The sequence below is a fragment of the Apostichopus japonicus genome, chromosome 7 (assembly GCF_037975245.1).
Source record: "Apostichopus japonicus isolate 1M-3 chromosome 7, ASM3797524v1, whole genome shotgun sequence".
In the NCBI taxonomy this organism is placed as follows: Eukaryota; Metazoa; Echinodermata; class Holothuroidea; order Aspidochirotida; family Stichopodidae; genus Apostichopus; species Apostichopus japonicus.
The window spans coordinates 7,838,629-7,860,174 of NC_092567.1; the positions used below are offsets into that span (position 1 = coordinate 7,838,629).

General features: G+C 37.3%; 2 protein-coding genes across 3 annotated transcripts in view; one reads left to right on the forward strand and one right to left on the reverse strand.

Annotated features, from left to right (window-relative positions):
- The window catches only part of LOC139970030 (uncharacterized), a 407,172-nt gene that overhangs the window by 74,726 nt on the left and 310,900 nt on the right, over nucleotides 1–21,546 (forward strand). The window lies entirely within an intron of this gene.
- Nucleotides 1–21,546, reverse strand: part of LOC139970086 (uncharacterized) — a 343,535-nt gene that overhangs the window by 47,302 nt on the left and 274,687 nt on the right. The gene's annotated exons all lie outside the window — the stretch shown is intronic.

The following is a 21,546-nucleotide window of genomic DNA, read 5'->3' on the forward strand; positions in this document are numbered from 1 at the left end:
AGATATATTGACAAGGAAATTGGATTTTAATAATTTTACCGAGTAAAATTAATATTATAAAGTAAAGTTTTATAAAGAATAACTGTTAATTTTGACTGAAACCCCCGAAATAGTTTATTTTCAATTATGTAAAATTAATTTAAGAAACAAAAGAGATTGAAAACCGTTATTAATATTAAAGTAGTAAAATAATTGCGATGAAAATAACAATAACTTTTAACTTTGTTGTTATAAACTACTCATAATTGTGATCAGATTATGACACTCTAGCAAAGCTGTAATGTATACAAATGAAGCAACCAATAAAACAGTTTTAGTTGTCGAAATTTACAAAAAACAGTTACGCAAAATAAGTTAACAAATTGAAACAAAATAAACGTTAACTAGAAGGAAATAAATAATTGAAATTGAGTTAACTATATAGTTAAAAAAAACAATTATTGCAATAAATATAATTCAAGGCAAATCTGTATCTTATAACTTCCAGAGGTTCAAATTTAATCAATTTAAAACTACATCAATTTCTTCTCTATAGTTTGAAATACAATGTTATACAAAATAAGCTAAATTAATATTCATGCTAATATTTTAACATAATTATCAACAATAATTTAAAATTTAACCAAGAGCTTTCAGCTTTGTATAATTCATAACTTTAAACAAAAACTGTTTAATATTTTAATATTCCTCGTATTAATGTTACTTCATACTTCATTCGATCATGACGTCCCTAGTTCCTCCTTTACAATGCAGTGTTAATTAATCCTCCCAGACCCATCCCCCCCCCTTCCACCCCCAACCAACCCCTCCTCTCATTCCTCATCTTGCCCTGTTTGGTCTTACATATCAAACCTCGTAAAATTTCTCCTTTCCATCCTAACCATTCACAAAATAATCAGTGACAACTTCAACTTACAGCTGACGTGTTACTAAGAAAATAATTCGCACCCGCCCCCCCCCCCTTCCCCCTTTCTCTACCGCGCCTCACCCAAATCTCGAAAGAAAAGAGAAAACTATTTAGTAGTTACATAAATGAAATAAATAAGAAAAGAAAGCTGCTTTACATATGTTATAAGTGAAACACCGCCATTCCAGGAATAACTAACCGCCGGAAAAATATCACTGGAAATAATACATTTTGGTCTTGCTATAAAAAATATATAACACATAATGTTTATTCTAGACTAATTACCTTACCCCAATCCCAGTGTGCTCTTGGTTAAGTTTAGTCTCGCCCCTCTGCCCCACTCCCCTTCAGACACCTTACCTGGACCCGCCACCACTCTCCCTTTGACACCACCCCTCCCTACCCGTCGTACATACTCGTTTTTAGATGGCCCTGGCCCCTTCAAATCCATTCCATGTTTCTATCCGATAACATCATCACCGTTTTAGTACACACAGTAGGCCTACTTTGCTTCAACAACAGTTTTCTACACAGACGGTTGATTCAAACAATTTATTTCTAAAGAAAAATAAGTTAGCAGTAGAGATGACACACCTGGATCTCCCGTAAATACCTAATTAGCATAACAATAGATGACCTTACAGTAGGTAGTTGAAGCTAATGGATAGAAAGATAAACGAGCCACGCGTCTAGTGTACATCTGGAATGTTGTAACTGTCATACAACGAAACCATGGAAACTGACGCTAAGTAGGTCAGTCTGTGTCTAGCAGTGGCTGGGAATAATGCATTTTATTCAATACGGGTTAGCATGTCATATGCCGAGATATTACGGCGTGTTTTCATTATTATTCTTTGTTTATATATTTTAAATGAGTAAACTTGATTTCCTTGGTTGTTTAATACATCTCTCACTTGCTCCTCTCCCTAATTTTATAGAAGGATTGTTTTATTTCCCCTTCTTCGTTTTTCCCTTTATCTACTTTTCGTTGGTATATATGGAAGTCTGCCTAATTAGCACAATTAAATAGCCCTTAATGTAACTCACATATCTAATATGTGACTACAAACATTGCGGGTTCTTAATTGCCTAGTTTATGGAGAACACTTTTGTTCTGTGAAGTTGATTAAACAGTTAAAAGGTGGAGATAAAATATTACTCGTGTTTAGCAGGGAGAAAGATTCGTTTGATGAGATCTTTTATCTTTTTAAATATCGAATTATATACTGCACTAGTTCTTTTTTATCTACACAGAACAGGCGAAAATTATTAAATTATTCTATCGAAGATTAAAATGTATAATGGATAACGACAACTAGAAATCGATTTCAAATTTGCAACTTAACTGTTTTTAGCGAATTTAGAAAGGCTTAGAAGGCTGTCATCATCGCCCTCAGACTTTCTTCCAAACGGTTTACATTATTGTTATAACACACGCTAACAAAATGAAGTACAGATTTCTATCCCCGGTACACAATTAATGAACCTACAAGTTAACAATCAGAATAAACACTTATACAACTGCCAGGGTCATATCCAGGTCGTAAATATGGCCACGGTTAATTTAGTTTTGTTGCTGAGAAGGAAAAAAGAAGCAGTTATTCACTTCTTGAAATTAATTCATTGCGTCATAATTTGCGATGATTTACATGAATCATGGTGGTATGCTGATTAAAACTGAACAAAATTATATTGTCATAGTAACATGGTGGACAAGTAAAAAGAAAAAGAAAGGAAAATAAAACAGAAAAGAAACCGAAGGAGAGGTGTTACGTTCCTGGAAATACAGTTAGTAGAGATCTGTGGGTTATTGTATTCCGTCGGTCGCACATCCGGGGTTTTCCTCCCGTCAAATCGCAGCGAATAGGGTGAAAACATGTAAAGTAAATGTGTCTAAATATCGCGAATCTACGCTTTCAGAACATAGGACGAGAAAGATGAATACTCTACGCATAGACCTCTAGGCATAAGAATGCAAGATAAAGTTGTGCACATTTCGCGACGGGTGGGCTAGGTGCTTCACCGTTTACATAACGCGTTGCCAATTTTTCAACAATGTTGTTTGCTCTCAATAAATCAACGATTACGTAAGACATGATCTAAGTTTTGAACTGTTGAAGAACCATAAACCCGAATTTTGCATACCTAATTAAAGTAAGTCACTATCTTCTCTTAAATTTTTGACCGCTTTCGTATGTACTGTATACACACGCTCAGTTATCTCAACACTACACATTGTTTTAACCCCAGCCACATGACGTAATACACATTATACAGGACGACAAACTCGGCGATACATAGTTTAATAGTTTTATAGATAAATTTTATAAATAAAACCAAGGTGAAGAGTGTTTGACCTGTAAATTTAAGCAAGTTTGAACACTTCACAGTTAATCAATCTAACTCCAAGCATTAACGCTTTTTTTGGTTTCGATGATAATCGTAACATATGCATTTATGCACGCGGAGAGTGTGTGTATGTGTGTGTGTGTACGCGTGTTCGTGTGTGACACCTTGCTTGTAAACACGATATCTCAAGTATAGTGAAGCTTGGACCAATCTAATATTTGGTGTATATGAGTACCACATTGAGTAGAAGAACCCCTTTTTCGGGGGAGGTCATTTGCAGTCAAATAGTGGAAATCTTGTGAACACGATATCTCAATGAGGTAAACTCGGATCAATCTCATATTACGTGAATAGGAAGACCACATTGAGGAGCAACAGCATATATTTTTTTTTTTTTTTTTTTTTTTTTGTGGAGATCAAAGCTCATTTGGGTCAAATTGAGTAAACCTTGTAAACACGAGATCTCAAGAAGAAAAGCTTGGATCAAACTTGCATTTCGTGTGAACGAGTACCGCATTGAGTTCAAGATCCCTTTTGTTTATGGTGGAGGTCCAAGTGCATTTGGGGTCAGTAGAGGTCAAATTGTGAAAACCCTGTAAACACGATTACTCAAGAAGCGAAGGTTGGACGAAAGTCATATTTAGTATGTAGTTGGTACACGTTCAGTACAAAATTTTATTGAGGTCAAAGGTCATTGGAGTCACCAGACGCCAAATTGTGGAAACCTTGTTTTATAAGCTACCGTATCTCCCACCGACCGGCTTATCAAATAACGTCTGTGTTACGCCTCACACGAATATGAGGCCCTTGGCAATTGGAAATAGGCTTATGGGCATCCGTAGAATCTAAAACTGAAAACACAAACATATATTTACTGTACATTGGCTTCAACGTGCCGCTCGGAAGCCTTATTTTGCGTGCAGAAACGTGTATTTTGTAAATCAGCGGTTCTGTTTGACGTTTTCGTCTTATTTATTTCAGGTTGGATGAGTTTCGTTGTGACCAGGCAGCCTTTATGAAACTTACCAGTTCGTCTAGTTAGATTTTTTACTATGACCAATTTCAATGCGAAATAATTGTGTAAAATGGTATTAGTTTGGCAGTGAGTTCACCAGCCTTTGTCTGGATCGGCTGTTGATCCAAATTTGTGTAGTCTCTTCCACCAGTTTCAGCATAGCTAGGCCTTAAAAGTAACGTTCGACTTTCGTCACGTTTATGATTATGGGACAACTTGAACGAACCTGGCTAGGCCTGTGAGAAATTTTATGTTGTGTAGGCCAGCAACGGTCGAGTAGAATAGGGTTCGTTAACACAACAACGTGAAGAATTCTAGTCAGAATACCTTTACAATTAAGATGGCAAAACATCTCTTTAATTATTTCTTAAGGCAATTTTCCTACTGGCTATCAGTCATTATTTGCAAAGTATATAACACAGATTTAAGGAGTTTTGAGACAAGTTAGCTGTTGTTACTGTTAGGAATTTTGGAAGAGAGATGCTCTTACAACCTCAGATTATCATTGCGTAAAAGATCGCTTTGATTTAGGCAGTGAAACGGAGTGATAGCGATATTTTTCGCGCATCAATCTGCGGCTAAAAGACAGATAATTAATAGGGAAATTGTACGAAGTCGCCGCTCTAATTGAGCAGCGGTTCAAAGTAGCAGTCAGGTACTTTGAGGTACTGTGTAGGACTCCCGCACACCTAGTTTATGTATATGATATGCCTTGTTAATTAGAGGAGCCCTAATGTAACAGAAGCCAAGCTATCTCCGTGGGATTTTTTACACTTTGTTCAACCCCCTCCTTTTGCTGGAAAAAGTTTTAATTTCGTACTGCAAAGAAACATGACTTTCTAATGTGCAATTACGTAGCACCATGTATCTGACTAACTGCCTATCCTTTGTTCATAGAAACTATTGATGTTGCAGATCTGTACTTTGGAGACTTGACCAACAATCATAGGCCTAGTGGCGAGTGGAATTTGGCGAGTAGATTTTTAGTCACGGTCGCCAAATAGCGAGTACTTTCAAAAATATTGTCGAGGCCTGAAAAAATTCACAACATGATTTCCCATGGAAGAAATCATAGATACTTTTCATACATGGTATATGGATTTGCCATACTGAGTACAACAATCCTATTGCTTGAGAGGTCAAATCTGCTATAGGTCACCAGAGGTCAAACTCTGAAAAACCTTTTACATGATATGTAACGATGGAAATCGCGGATACCTCTAATACTTGGTGTGTGGATTCATAACATTGAGTGCAAGACCCCTATTGTTTTTGATGGAGGTGTGTATAGCCACGTATAGTAGACTGACCTGTGTTTATCATGCTATAGTGTAATTGTAACAGCTAGTTTTGGTTATACTAACAAGCAGAAGTCTACTGCATTGAAGTCGAAATCTCAATGCATTTTGCATTCTGGTTATCTTTGGAAAGGAGGGGTGGGAGTGGGCTCCAAATATGACTTGCGTCCGTTGGGAGGGGTTTAAACGGGGAGAACCCTTTTATTAAAATATAACCTTTAATAAATAGTTTTCAATGCTGTAGCAATATAACTTATTAGTTCAACAATTATTTCCAGTATTTTGCCTACATGTGTACATTGAGTTGTTATGTCCGCTATAGCCCTTACAGTATATATAACATTAATGAAATATTCGAAAGCGCCTTTTTAACCAGTCACTGGATAGATACAGAAAACTAACGATTGTAAGAAAAAGGTTTACATAAGAAATAGCAGTATCTATGCGTTAATTATGCTAATTAGATACAGGGAACGTAACCTATATATTTTCTTTCTATGTCCGGAGTAGTGTTTTACATAGAATTGGGCAATTCAGGTATAACGTAGGATGATACTGAGCTAGAGTTAAACATATTTATTGGATATTATGCACTATCTGTTACCGGTTAATCCAGATAATTTCATTTCATGCTCGATAAACTCAAGTGCCCTCTTGTTGTTGTGTGCTTGTAACAAGTGCCTTCATGCCTAAAAATTTGCTATTTGTCTTCAAAATAATATTAATGATAAAATATGCAGTTCAAAAGTACCGGTATAAAGACAACTGTTGCTAAAAACATTCAAATACGGTACTTGAACCTGTGGAAAGGAATGCACAGATTATTTATTTTGAGAGGGTTTCAGATAATTTGACAGTCTAGTGGTTTCTTGCGTAAAATCAAAGTCACTTGTTCCACTTCCCCTCCCAATAAAACTTTTCTTTTGTGAATCAAAGACGATGGCATTAGTGTATTCTTAACAAAGTATGTCCAGGAAGTCTTAATAGCTCCTCGGTATGAAGGGGGTTGGATATTTTAGACACATGCAACTCTTCATTGAGAACATAGTTAAATAGGAAGATTCGATTGTGTAATGGTTAAGGTTATTATTATCAACTCCACAAAAATGTTATATTTTTTTACAATTTGATTTAGATCAATGACAAAAAACAATGCGCGCAATGTGGTAAAATTATTGAAGGTAAATATTGAATAAATACTTAAATAACGTTGGTATATCATATAATAGTAACAATTTGTGTTTAACTTCAATCCGAGATGACAAATTGTTGCGCCGAGTAAAGAATGTTGCTATGTCCTCGACCCTTCTATCCCTCTACCTTCTATTTCTCCTCCGTTTTAGTGCAATATTGTGCAGGTTTCTCATTCCGAAATTACGTTGAAAAATTGTAATTTGTAGCATCTTAAACTATTCTGAGGTTAAGAAACAATTTTCAGTTTTAAGATTCATAATTTCTACATTTTATATTTTACCACTGCACTCTAACAATATCAGACATTTTAGTTCTCATTTAAAAATGAGAAGGGTTCACGAAAACGATCTATATTATCAATCAATTTACCGAAAATAACATACGGAAAAAATCACGTGATCCGAGCGGAAAATGGCAAGCGGTTGTTACAAGGATTTGCTCCGTTTACTTAGTGTATTGTGTACAATGTTGTATTTCTACATGTTTGTTGTTTACTTTGTTTATCTTTTATGATTTAGTAAACAATTAACCTGACTAGGAGGACATTCCTCTACGTCTTCTACATCTTACACGATGATTATTCTACTTCTCTCCATAGGTTTCAATATGGCTACACTATGCCAGACACTATTCCGGTTGGATCCATTCCATCATCCTTGGAATCAAGAAATGTGAAAGGTATTGTCACAATTACGTCATAATTTACACACTTTAAATTTCTTACATTTAATTAAAGGCTTTACCAACTATGTGAATTTCTTTTGACTTGTTGTTGTTGTTGATTTACATACAAGAGAGTAATGAATCAGCAACACATGATTACCATTTTATATGAAGGAGACACCCAGAACAGAGTCTAATTGTGATAGTAAACAACGAACTGAATAATAGAAATGTAACAACACTTCATATTGCTAGGCTTGGTTGATTTGAGAGATAAGTCATGTTCTTTTCATTTCGCTCATTCGATATCCCTGTCTTATAAAATGTTTTGTGAGTAGCCATCACATCAATTGATGCTTTAAATCTCTTTCCCAAAAGTAGTGATATCACACACTTTGGGCAACTTAATTACACTGCGACAATGATGTGTAAGGTTTTAAAGTTATGTTGTGCTCCTCGGAGTCTGTCAACCCCCACACCCCCGCCCCCTTAAAACAAACACATTTAAACACATCTACACCTCCGCTTAAACCATTCTTTCAATTTGAATAGCAGAATCAAACCGCGAAGTTTAAAATTATTTTCTTCCAAGTTCTTCAAACGAAGTTCTTGTATCTCTAAAATTGCTGCAAATTGTATTAAAAAATATGCGAAAACAAAACAGAGACCAAAAATGTATCGTACTCGAAATATACTAATAGGTAACATTAGCATAAATACTTTATAAAGGCAAATACTGTATAAGAAACTCGTTCTGCAGTTTTGTACAGAAACAGAGGGTCGTCAAAGCCGACAGTTAATATAGGGGTAGGAGGTATGGGGTCTGTGGTCTATCCCCAGAAAAAGGGAAAGTTTAGACTTCAAATTATACCTTCTGAGGCATAGTTTGACTTATATGACTTGACTTGACTTATGTCCAATATCTAAGTCTAAACGCAACATTGTGTTTTAACTATTTTAAGTTAGTTTGAAATGCGTGGTGGAGGGGTTGGGGAGGTGGGGAGAACCACAACACCCCCTTGACCGACGCTTGAAAAGAGTACAATCTACTTTTATTGGCAAACATTAACATACATGCATGATTTGCCTTGAACAAATATTTATAGAAATAATACGTGGGTAATGATATGAGGGAAAGCATTTAACACTATATGTGAATTTTAAACCATATTATATGTTTTCCATTTATACACTTACGAAAGTAAGAGTTATAATACAAAAACGAAGAAAAGAAAACAGAGCCTGTCTGTTACTCCCTTACGTCTACATTTCCCCAGGTTTGGATAATATTTGGCTAATAAATTTAAGCAGCTTCCAGATGCTTCGATCCCACCCCTGACTATCCCCCCCCCCACCCACCGGGGCCTAACACTACTATCCGCTGAAATGTGAGTTCTTCTCATATATGGATTTCTGTGTTTAAAAATGTCTTCAAGAGAACGAAAAATATCTTAAAAGGGTGCAGCTGAAGTCCAGCGGATCCCCACCAACGTACTTGGAATACATTATAGATAACTATAATTTATTTATTACATCTGTTTTGTGTGTTAGTGCTATAAACTCGCTACGAGAGAACAAGGCATATCACCAATGCAAACACTTCGGGGGGCTTCCCCTCGTGGAGCCAACCTGGGCTTGAAATATATTCCAGAGAAAGCCCCTCGACCCCGCTTGAGCTCTTAGAAACGTTCTGTAAAATGTTGAGGTTTAGCTTCTTCCTGACAACCCTATCTAAAAATTCTGCAGCTTCCGGGTACTTTGCATCACACCCTTTAATAACATTAAACTATCAAAGAGAAATATATAATTTACAGTTTTGGTCCGTAAATCTGCATACAAAGCGAAATGTGCATAAAAAAGGCTTTATGCTTATTAGATGAGTACTAGTTTAATTTTCTAGCCATAAATATACATATTGTGTATCGGTTCGTTATAGTTTTACATCGGTATTATATACTTAATGAGGTAACGATGTATACTTTATTCTATTTAACACTTGTTATCTGTCGAATGTTTAACTTAATATTTGTGTTTGATTTTCGCAGAGATGCTATACTGTCATAAAGAAAAATTAAATTTTAGAGTAACCACTAATCTTGCAAGTATTAGTTAAGAGAGGGATTCAGATACAATTCAAGTAGTGTTATTCATCGGCCAACGCGTAAATACCCGAAAAGATCTATTGAATGTTTTTAACTGTATGGTCCACCATCTTGTCTACATACGTCTAAAATATTGTTTGTAAACGTTATAGGATTCATTGTAGTCGTTTAAGTCAGTTAAAACTAATCGAACGCAGTACTAGGAAGAAACGAATACAGCCGAATGTTCGGGTGCAGGAGGGGGGGGGGGGGTATACATATTTTACGCCGCGCTTCTTGATTATGTGATATTTACTAGTTGGTTGTTATGGTATCTCTTTTTTATGGGGGGGGGTGGGTTGGGGTGACTTGACTAAGGAGCTACAGTATATGTGCGTCTTTACTGTAATGTTGTATACGTCATTAGCCAAACACAATGTAACATGTACATAAATGGGGGTCTGCCCGATATTCAACAGGTCCGCTATTCATAAGGGTCATTGTTCAGTTCATAAGGTTCGTTATTCATAACGTGCATTTTTTCGATAAAAAGGTTCGCTATTCATAATGGAAATACAGGTTCGTTATTCATAATAAAAATGGAACCCTTTGCTCTATTATGAATATCGAACCATTCGTCCTTTTATGAATAACGAGCCTTTTTCACCATTATGAATATCGAACCCTTTCACCAATTATGAACAACGAACCTTTTTTTTTTAATTGTGAATAACGAACCTTATGAACAATGAATCTTTTTGCTCATTATGAATAGCGAACCTTATTAACAATGAACCTTATGGATGATGACCCTTATGAACAATGAACCTTATGAATATAAAACCTTATGAATATCGGGCTGTCACCTACAATTGGAACATCACTATGCCACCTTACATTACATCTCCGAAATGTACGTTTTCAATCGATACTCCTGTTGTTACGTACAACTGATTTTCATGTTTCGATGTATAATAAATTATAATGCAAATGCACATAAATAAAGAAACACCTTGCATGAAATTGCGACTGTTTCTTGAATTACGATCAAGGGTTTGAATTAGCCGCGGGATTGCGCGATTCCCACAATTTGATTTCAAATCCCGCATGTCTAAAGTTGCCAAGACGGGATTTCCCGTAAAAAAAAAATTCAGCTTTCAACTTGAATTAAACAAACATTGCGGCTCTGACCGTTTAGCGATACATCGCTAAACTATCGCACTTGGAATAAACGTTTAGTAAAAAGCCAGGATTATATTTGTTTTGATATCCCGTCTATAATCCATCTTAACATCCCGTACATTTCCTTGCCAGCATTTCCTTCTATTAACAAATGAATGAAGAATTATAGCTCTTTTGAGAATTCCAATATTTTATGCATGAACGAACATATACCGTAGCTACAACTATGAGGGGAAATCACTTGCTATGGACTACCAAAGTTAGCTGCTTGATGACAAAGACACGTGCACTCGACAAACTATGTTTGCGTAAAGTCCCCACAAATCATCGACCACATGGTAGCCTTAAATCACAAAGAGTCAACATGAAAATTTAGCCTAACCATCTGTTTTTTTCGCTTAAATTGTGTCGCAGTTAGCTGGCACTAACATATTCACCGAATACTTTCGTTATTGCTGAGCACTGTCTTTGACCGCATGGTAGCCAACCACCAGCCTAAGTCAACATGGAAATCTACCATCTGTTTATTCGCTCAAATTGTAAGGCAGTTAGCTGGAACTAAAATATCCATGGAATAATAACATTATACCTGCTATCTTCGACCACATATAGCCTAACACCACACTAATTCAATGGGAACAATCTTGCCATAACCATCGGTGTTTTACACAGACACACAAAAAAAGCGTCGCCTTGTTTACAACTTTCAATTACCTGAAAATCGGCAATTGCTTGGGATGTATGTGCTATGTTTTGAAGAGGTAATATAGTATTGTACGTGCAGTACACAGTTGATGTTGTGATGGATTAAAGATTTCAATTTGAATAGTTTTCACCGGTATATTTTTTTCGTCTTCGGTGTTGAGTGACCTAATCTACACAGGGAAAAGAACCATTACAATTGGCTAAAACTAGAAATATTAAGCAATTAAAACAGCCATCTACACTAAAAGAAAGTGATCTCAGTAAAATAATCTTCCGTATTCGCGTGTCTTGATTAATCAAAACATGAATTCATGAAAGCACTCGCGTAGCAGTGACGCGATCCCCCTCCCCCAGAAAATGAGTACCCGTTTTGTGTGTTTTCAATTCGGGTACACGAGTGTTCGGTCGGGTATCCGGGTACCCGACTCAGGCCTAGAATGTTCTTACTCATTAAATAAAAATAATGCTCAAGAGAAAGTTGTCATCCTTCCCTTGGCTCAAGTAAATTATAATGGATGCAACTATGCTGCAGGCGATAGTCTCTGATGAAAAAGGAATTATCATGGTTATTTAAATTAGATACGTGTTTCTTGAGTTTAATGGAAATGAGTATTTGTCATATCGTCACCAGTATTGTTACTGAATCATAACCGTAAAACTAGGGACTTGCAGTTAGTTATAGCAGGTGGGTAGATCTGAACCGGTGAAACGGCCGATTATTTAATAGAGCGCACACTGCAACTATGATATCTTTGTAATATCGGCTGCAATAGTCTAGGCTCGCATTCAAATTCCGGAATCAGAAAATGTAAACAAACAGAAACAAAGAGATGTTACAATGGTCTGTCCTATTTCAATACAACAAGTATTGTAATTGTATACAATTGCTGCTGATATTTCTGTTTAGTTCGTGTTGCAGTTTCTTCACGGCCTTATTGATATTCTGAAGACAAACTACAATACAAACCATGATTTATATTGATATGATCTTCATTCATATTTGTTTACATGCAAGTGTATGTTTTTTGTATCCATGAACACTTCTGTCGATATTAGACTTGAACGTAGGCTTCTTGAATCTTCTTAGAAGTTTGGACAGTGTTATTGTTCAATGTTATAATTATGTCATAATAACACAATGCTAGATTATACATAATTTCCTCCTACGTAAAGTACAAGTAGAGAGATTGATGAATTTAATCTTAATACAGTTGTAAACAAACATACCTAAGAAAGTGTATTTGGTCTGAATACAGTTGAAAAAAAAAACAAGAAAGTGGCTGGAAACAAGACATATAAACCTTCGTTTATATAACTGACATACTCTCAGGACATCGGAAATGGAATCACGTGATAATGACGATGATTTGTCTAGTCCTGTAGCGCCATAACTTAACTCAATAAAGTAATTCCAAATACATTTATTTTTTCTATCATCAATATTTAAATTATTAGTTTTCATGGTATTTGACGACGTCACTAATGCGTTGTAATATAAAGCTAAATATCTTGAAACCGGGATAGCTTTACAAACATCACGAGCAATCAAATGTTTCATTTCTCTGTACAATAACACATCTCTACTAGGATTCTACCTAAATTTATTATTTCAATTAATTCATAGTAATGTATAAATACATGCAAACCTCTCTATCTCCACCCCTCAACATAATTTCTCAGGCTCGTACACAGTGTACGCTCTTTCATTGTTCTGTGTTTAAAGGACACATCGAGATTCCCATTGTTAATGGTGGAATGACGTCACAGCTGATGATGTCATTATTGATCAATCTCAAAAACATAAGTAGTTAGTGTATACAACACGTTTGTCCGATCAATCAAATGCTTGACTATTTTGGACAGATGTGTATAATAGCTACTAATATATCTCGTGATAACAGCTTAGAGAGAGATTCGGAGACGATGTAGTCGAAGTCAAAGTCAGTTTGTGCATTATTTAGGATATTCTAAACGGTCGATACTTGGACTTCATTTTCTGACACTCTCATAACGTATTCCTGATGTTGATTGTTCTCTGATCCGTTCAACATCTCATGGATTATTATTCTTAATCTCAGCATCGAATACTCGACTATCATGATGTGGTTTCTTAATTTAGTCCAAGATTAGTTTCTGTTTGAATAGCAGCATAAGCTTTCATTTAGGATAATTGTATAATTGATCAGATATGTTAATGAGATGATAACAATACTAACCTGAGTGGTTTTATAACTGAGAGGATAATGGTTGTAAACTAATTAGGTATAAAACCGAGATGATAATGATAGTAAACTGATCGGTAATCGTACTGAGATATAAGGATTGTAAACTGATCAGCTATATTACTGATATGATAATGATAGTAAACCAAATAATATCAAAATTAAGGAATCAACTAGATTGATTACTCAGCTGATATGAAGGTATCATCGGGTGCCAACATAAATCAGTTGAATATAACGTCTATTACTTCATTCCACCCACCCCCACCCCTCCCCCCCCAAAAAAGAGATTACAATTGCAGATGTGTTTTAATCAATTCCGTTTATTTTATTCATCAGTATGGAACTATAAGTATCATGATTCTCGTCGCCTGAACCTACAGACCGGTCGATGGCAGGTAAGATATTATGCACCTTTCTTACAGCTATTGCTCATAATGCATTCTGGTCAGCTTATTTGAGCTAAGCTGCTCTCTCTATTACTTTACCAGTACATATAAAATCAATATTATGATAACGAAATCGGTGAAATACAGTTAATAAATGGTAGCATTAGAATTATAATTAGATAAACAGAAAAGAACTTAAAACAACATAAATTTACAGATATCTTCTTGCTCCTGTTCTCAAACGTGGTCAGATTTCTTATATGAATGTTGTCGTTTATAACTGAATGCCACCCCGTGTGTCCCTTAGTGGCTTGCAGAAACGAGACACACATGCTAAGTTTTCATTTAATCAGGATTGTGTTAATATTTTGCTAACATGGAAGAAAAAAAGACTTCATCAGAAAATAGTGAATATTTATGAATATTTATCTACTATATTTACTGAAACGATAACACAATTAAGTCTTGCTAATAAATTAACTTTGTTCCTTAAAAAAGTGTTAGGGTATTTGAATTATCAATTGCTTAAAGTATTATTTATCCATAATAGTGTTTATTAGTGACATTGAAACCAATAAACTCTGGTATATTATTCTGAATGGTAATGCTTGCTATGATCTTGGTCATTTGTGTATATGAAGGGAGGAAAAGCTATTTTAATTACTGACATTTCAAGGACTCCGATCCAATACTCTTTTTTTTGGGGGGGGGGGTGGGTGGGTGGAGGCTGGGGAAGGGGGTTATTATTATATTCGTGTAAAATGGGAATAAATTAAAAACATATTAAACTCTGTAGTATACTGTGTAGCTCTATACTAACCCGTTTCGTTGTTCTGTTGTACGGATAACATGATAACCGACACATATGTAATCACTTATATGAATATAAGATATATTCGTATTATTTCCCGCATGTTTGTAACAGACACAAATATAAATACATTCGACGGTTTCGAAGATGTCAGGATTCGAAAGGGGGGGGGGGGGTTGTGAGGGGGTTGTGGGGGGTTAGAGTGGAGTTGTTCCAACTCGGTTACTGATAATGTCTTTTAATATTTATAATTTGTCGTCGGCCAATTGTTTATGTATCTTGATAATTATCTTCAATTGTTAAAGATATTATATTGCAACACTCGGAGCATATCATTAGTGTCTAGCATAAGGTGGAGTATTGAGGGCGCCAAATAATACAGGAACAGATTGACATTTGGACAGGTTTGCTACATATTGTACAATCGTTTTTGACACATGCCGTTTTATTAATGTTCGAGGTTGTGAATTTGCATCCAATAAACCTCACGTTTATTCTGAGATGAAACCATAGAATGTTAAAAATCATATTGAACAGGTCTGTTCTTGTAATTTCTGTGTAATTGTTCATCATAACACATAACAACAGTCCTAACAGTCCGTTTAACTGACCATGTATCTTACTGTAGCAGCTCTCTGGTTTTAACTGGTCATGTTTAGGTTTTTAGTTGTTTCTGATGGTGCAGGAGACGTGGGTCTTCCATACATCATTAAAACACTAACATATATTACTTAAAATTGTTGGTCTTGATTCAAGTAATTACTAATCAAATTAAATTTAACCATTTATATGGTACTTTGCGAATTGCTCAAATGCACAGGATGATGGTGAAAATTTGGTAGTTATTAATAGCAACATATATATGGAAAATTTGACTGTAAAAACATATTTCAAGTTGATTTCTATACTGTCTTGGTGTTTAACTCAAATAATGTTGAGAATTTAGTCAATGCGTAAACGTTTTAATAATATTAAATAAAGCTGCATGCTACGTAATAGGTTATAACGTAGACCAATCCATATAATAATCACACATAACTGGATATCCCTGCAACTAATTAAGAGATCTAAATATGTTGTTTGAATCGCATGACTGCTACTTATACTAGTGAGGTATTTATCGTTTAATTAGATTCAGACAATAGTTTGTCCCACAAAATTATTGTCATTTTTTATTTGTTTGTTTCCAAACCTTTAATATCTCTGCCTACTCTCATCGTTCCTGGTGTGATTTTTGTGAAATAAAGTAACATTATGTTTTCAAAGTCCTTATCTTTCCTTTTACGGTCAAGTTTGTTACCAGCAGATTGTAGCAAAAACAACACAATATACAGAACTTTAAAATATCTATTATGGTATTCTTCCTTGTGAATTAAATCTTGCTAATAAATTAACTGTGTTGCTTAGAAAGCTCTAGGGGATTTGAAGGATCACTTGCTTAAATTATTATTTATCCAGATCAGGGGCGTCAATCCGATTTGAAACGTGGGGGGGACGGAATCGATTTTAGTATTCCGGCCGTAAGTACTGTCTAAGCGGAGCGCCACCATCGGTTGGCGCGCAGCGTACAAGAAAATTTTTCTTCTGGCAGACCCCTCAGATTGCAGGAAACGGCACTTCCCGTGCATTATGGCAGAAAGCAACACCCCTAAAATTGATTAAAATTTCCGGCAATTTTTTATTTTGGGAAATATTCTCGAAGGAAGTGATCGCCATTTATTCCTAAGTTTACCAATTCCTCGTCTCCCAGAAGCGCCCAACATTTAAGATATCGAAACATTTTCGTGTTGGCTGATCCATGATCACCGCCCATCAAGGGCGGCGGAAGCACTTTTAATCTGGGGGGGGGGCACCGACATCAAAGGGCACTTTGCAGCAATTCGATTGGACTGATGCAGCCTTATATTTAGTACCCTTTACAACTCTTATTGTATTATCTTATTTGTGTACACACATCACTCCATCAACGCCCCCCCCCCCCCCTCTGAAGGAAAATATGCATACTAGCACTGCAATATCCAATGTGCAAATTGGGAAACAAGGAACAAGTTTTCTTTTGAGACAAAATGAGGCGAAATCATGCTAATTGCTAATGTAGGAATCTTCCGAATTAGAGTTTATTTCTTGTTAATATCTTAACAAATTTGTTTCATTCGAAATAGCTTTGATTTTGACCCACCGAAATTCACTAAGAGTCAGAGGCGCTAGCCAGGAGTTTCAAAGTTGTATGTACGACTATCTGAGCGGAGCGCCACCATCGGTTGGCGCAGAGCGTAGTAGAAAATTTTTGGTTTTACAAACCCCTCAGATGGCCGGAAAAAGGCCCTTCCCGAGTGTTCATTCTGGTTCCCTGGCCTCTTGCTAACTTGAGACACCTCAATTTTAAGTAGAAAATGGGCACATTGTTAACCTGGGGAAAAGTGGGGGCACGTGCCCCCTGTGCCCCCGGTTCCGCCGCCCTTGCCGCCCATGTCCGTGAGAAGTGGTGACTGGGTGAAGAAAAAGCCATGCCGTTTGAAAACATGGGCAGAAAAAGTGAAAGTAGCGAAACCTAAGGTAAAACGCTCGATAACGAAGTGATTATTTTCCAGGTTAATTGAGACTGTATCAAACGCGAGCTTAGGAAAAACATATTCAAAGGTAATGGCATTACTAATCCCGATATGTCGTCTTTGAAGTGTGTGGAAAATCCGCAACGACCATCAAAGAGCAATTGAAAATTTATTCTACTTTTCGATTTCGAAAACATTTTTTTTTTTAAATTATGACAAAATTTTATGATACCTTTGATTTTTTGGGGGGCCTGTGCCCCCCGGGCCCCAATGGGCACGACGCCACTGACCCCAGGGCCTCAGATATAGGCCCATTGCAGGGGTGGGCAACCTTTTGAATGAATGGGCCAGATTTTAGGAGTGAAAGATTGACAGGGCCGCACCTAACCAAAGGCCTGCTGCTGATTTCAAACCTTTGATTCCGAGGACGTTCAAGCAATAGGTGTGTGTACTTAATCTGTATTTACAAAACCAATATGTCAGTACAGTCCTGTTGATAATTAATGGTGATAATAGACCAACCTGACAGCATCATAAGTGCAGATAAATTCTAAGTAGCTAGCTCGTTTTTGGTGATGATGCAAAATAGATTGATGTTTTTTTTTTTTTGAGACATCTCACTGGCTGCAAAAAAATCACTGGCGGGCCGCATGTGGCCCGCAGGTTGCCCACCCCTGGTCTATAGGAACGATGTCCCAAAATTTCCCAGGACATATAGGCGAAGGAAGCTATCCGCCGCGACTGCATGTGAGTTTCTCGACTTTCTGTCCTGGGAGTCATACCACAAAATGGTGCATTTTTCTCATACGCCATTATTAATAATTTAAATAACTAACAAATAAGGCACAGCCCATATCCGAGTTCGTATAGCGAGCTTAGCGCAAATTGGCGCCAGCATGTTAAACCAGGTTGCTAGGTCTACGAGAATACATTTACATGAAATTTGAAAACAAGGATAGCAAGACAAACAACTTTTATTATGTTTTCAGGACCTGACACATGCGCATGTATCGTCAGACTTAGAATAGGTCCCATGTGAGTGGTGGCTAAAGTGATGAAGGCATGAAAATAAATCAGTGGTTGTTCGTTGGAGTCCTGAAGCAAGTTACCTCGGTTGCTTGGTGGATTTGCATCTGGTTATCGGGTGAATTCTGGTCGGAGCGTACTATGTAACCACCATGTACCCAGGGACGTAGCTAAGGCCTGATGATTGGGGGGGGGGGGTGTAGTGGCTGAAAATCGGTTTTGAAGCCAGAAAATTCCAACTGCTGCTTTGTACCCCCACCCTCCCGCTACTCGTCAACGATACGGTCAGTCAGAAAACCCAATCTTTCGCGACTGCACTTCTGTTACGAACTTGTTGCGATACATTTGTACCCACTGGCACTCATTTCAAAAACTTATTGCCCCCCCCCCACCCCAACCAAATATTTTTGTGAAATTCGGGCAATATGCTGATAGCTTTTTTGATAATTTGCAACGTGTTTTTCAGTGGTTATACTGATATTATTATTACCCAACAATTATCACCAATACGGAAGGGTAATAAGACGGAAAATGATTGTATGCTATTTTGCATGCGATGTAAAAACCGATGCATGCCTGTATGATATGCACATGATGATGTGTGATGCCCGCGTAGCGCGCGAAAAATTTTGGCTATATTTTTCGGGCAAGTCGTTACAACCCCCCCCCCCCCCCCCCACAAAACAAATTGGGCTCCTACGCCTTTGACGGTAGTTCTATTAGGCATTTTTTTGTAGTATTCAAAATCATAAGAAGTTTTGTACGGTGGAGTATAAGAACCGCGAGAAACAATTTCCCAAAGTGGCAAGGAAAACGTGGTAAATATGACAGGTTAAAGGTCAATTTTGACCGAAATTTTTAAAAATTTTTACATGAAAAGGCCTAGATAAACTAGAGTGCGACAGTCGGAAATTCCGACTGTCGCACTCCAATTTTCCAACTAGCGTCAGTTTTACCATGGCTTGGGGGTGAGACACACCCACACCCCCTCTAACGACGTCCCTGCTCGGTGAATATGGAACACGATCACATGGTTCAGCCTCTGTTGAGTCATGGTGCTCCGTAGCCTTGTCTTCAAACGCCTCAAAGCACTCTCGGCTTCCGTCGAACTGGCGGAGGAGACGAGGAGCAATCGCAAGAGAGCTTCGACTTCACCAAACATAGCCCGTACCACTGGATTCATCGACTTGAATATTTGTCTATACCCTTCAACCGACGACGAATGGAACTGGCCTCGAAATAAAGGCAGACTAAGCTTAACATTGTTGGAGAGCTCAGGGTACCAACTCACGAGATCTGGGTGGAATTCTCCATTCAGCAACATTGAGTGATATTCGAGGATATGAATCCTAAGATGTGTAAGCCGTAACCAAATAGAGCCACGACACTACTCTTTTTCCAAATGTGTGGGGGGGGACATTTGATATTGTTTCCCCCATCCATCGAAATGTGGGGGGGGACGTGTCCCCCCGTCCCCCCCTGGATTGACGCCCATGATCCAGATTAGTGTATACGTCACTGACATAAGTGTGTGAGTCCATGCAGGCCTATAGATATAATGAAAGGACGGGTCTGGTTTTTATTTGAAACTAATAAACTCTAATATATTCTTCTGAATGGTAATGCTTGTCATGGCCATTTGTATATATGAAGGGAAGAGGAGCTATTTTTATTAATGACATTTCAAGGGTTCCGATCTAATACTCTTCTTTTTCTTCCTTTTTTCTTGGGGTGGAAAATCGTATTTGTGTAAAATGTGAATAAATTAGAAAACAGAAAGGAACTCTGCATTATATATTTGTAGCTCTACTAACCCGCTTCGTTGTTATCTTGTACGGATACCATGGTAACTAAAATATATGCACTCACTTGATAAAATATTAATATAAGACAAATATTCGTATTATTTCCCTCGTGTTTTGAACAGACACCAAAATACATACATTCAGGCGCGGCGGAACGGGAAAATTATTGGGGGGGGGGGGGCTAATGTGTGGAGACTATCTTAGCGGAGCGCCACCATCGGTTGGCGCGGAGCGTACAAGAAAATTTGGGGATTTTCAAACCCCCACAGATGGCCGGAAACGGCACTTCCCGAGTGTTTTATGCTGCGAATATCTAGCCCTAAAACATGGGTCTCAAGCCTGCAATTTCTCAGATTGCACGTAAAAATCTGTAAAAACATTGTAATTTGTATATTCGATGGTGTTTTAAGAGAGTAGCTGTTACTCGACATGTACTCACAAAGACGTTTTTGAGTGTAGTAAATTACTCCTTGCAATTAAATGCAATAATTACAGGGGCGTTTGAAGCTATTTTTGATTGGTACGGCGGAACAAAGTGTGGCCAACTATCATAATTATCGGGGGACGTTTGATAGGTCAAACGACGCTACACGCCACCATGGTTGGCGCGTTGCGTAATGGAGAAAATTTTGAAATTATGCCTCCCAGATTGCAGGAAATGGCACTTCCCGAGCTTGAAAACAAGACCCCTGCCATGCCAGAGTAGTCACATTTAGCCTACTTGCCGTCATCATTATTGAAAATTATTGAAACATATACCTCCGATTTTACCGGCTCCGACGCCCCTGAATGACATAAATGTCATAAGAAAGAACAGAAAGCATTTCTTAATGTTAACAAATAGGTAATTCCAAAACCATGTGAAGTTGCTAACAAATTTTCTATGACCTAGCAACTGTCATGAATGGATGTACCCTATACAGTACAGGTGAAATGCTAATATTGTGTTTTTGTTCGTTTAATAATTGATTGCGTTTAAACATAAAGCCATGTTCCACGCCTTGCGTGTACTCGTAGTGTAAACGCAAATTTTGATGAGTGTAGCGCTTAGCTTCTTACCCTCTTATTTTAAACACTAATATTCGATGAGGCATGATACAGACAATCAATTATCATATCTAATTATTACACCTATATAGTATAGGTGTGCATCGGTCAGATCGACAAGTATGCATTACAAAATGGGCAGATGCACGTTTCGGAGCCTTGGTAAATATTTGGGGGGGCTTATCATGCTTTGCCCCCCAACTTTTTCATTGGGGGCTGACTCCCCCCAAGCCCCCCGGTTCCGCCGCCACTGCATACATTCGACGACGGGGAGGGTGGGTGGAGTTGTTCCAACTACGG